The following is a 1,084-nucleotide window of genomic DNA, read 5'->3' as shown; positions in this document are numbered from 1 at the left end:
TATATTGCATACAAGTTTTTGCAGAGAGTTTGTTGTGTAAGCTAGTCTCTATATGTGGTGGATACTCAGAAATAGTTCTTTCAGTAGTATTTAGATAATCTTCCACACATGCATGCAACTGTCTTATATTACTGGCACCTGATAATTTACCAAAGACAAAACTATACTGGATCTTTTTGTCATGTTAATATGATAATATTTATCATTTGAATGAAAAAGTATCTGAATCGACTTAGGTTCTTTTATATCTGTCTGTCTGTCAATCTGTCTGTCTGTCTATCTGTCTGTCTATCTATCTATCTATCTATCTATCTATCTATCTATCTATCTATCTATCTACTTACCTACCTGCCTACCTCTCTATCTTGTGTGTGCATGTATGCATGTGGACACCAAATAAAAATATGTGGCAGTTAGTTCTCTCTCTATCATGTGGGTCCTAGGAACTAAATTTAGTTGTTAAATTTGGCAGCTGGGATTATGTTCTTCTGTCTGCTGGGATGTTCTGTTGATCTCTCAGATTCTTATCAAATGTCTCTTCTTTGGTGGGTCCTTCTCTCCTTTTATTCTTTCTTTCTTTCTTTTTTTTTTTTTATTACTTTCGACAGTGGTGGGTATCCTGAATATTAGGTAAACATTTTACCACTGAAATAGATTCCCAGTCTGTAATGGCTAATATTGATTGGCAATTTAGCNGGATCAAAAACCACTAAGAGGACAAATCACTGAGCATCTCTGAAGGAATTTCTAGATTAAATTAGCTGAGGTAGAAAAACCTGCTCTGGTTGTGGTTGACATTGGTCTATGGTCTGAGGTTTTGGGCTGAATGCAAAGGAGTCAAGGATTTATGACTGTGTCCTCTAGTGGCAGAGGCAGCATTTGCATATGTCTTACAATTTAATTCACAAAGTCTCCAACTTGCAAACGGCAACCTGCTCAGGCCATCTCTTTGGAGATTATGTTTTAGACTTATGAATTTAGGNATAACAGAAGCACTCGATCCATACCACGACCAGAATCACTGAATTCTCTGAACATGATTGATCAACTATAATTTTAGGAAGCAAATTGTCAATATTTTTAA

Source organism: Mus caroli, chromosome 9, assembly GCF_900094665.2.
Source record: "Mus caroli chromosome 9, CAROLI_EIJ_v1.1, whole genome shotgun sequence".
NCBI classification, from domain to species: Eukaryota; Metazoa; Chordata; class Mammalia; order Rodentia; family Muridae; genus Mus; species Mus caroli.
Note: the sequence above shows the minus strand (reverse complement) of the source record.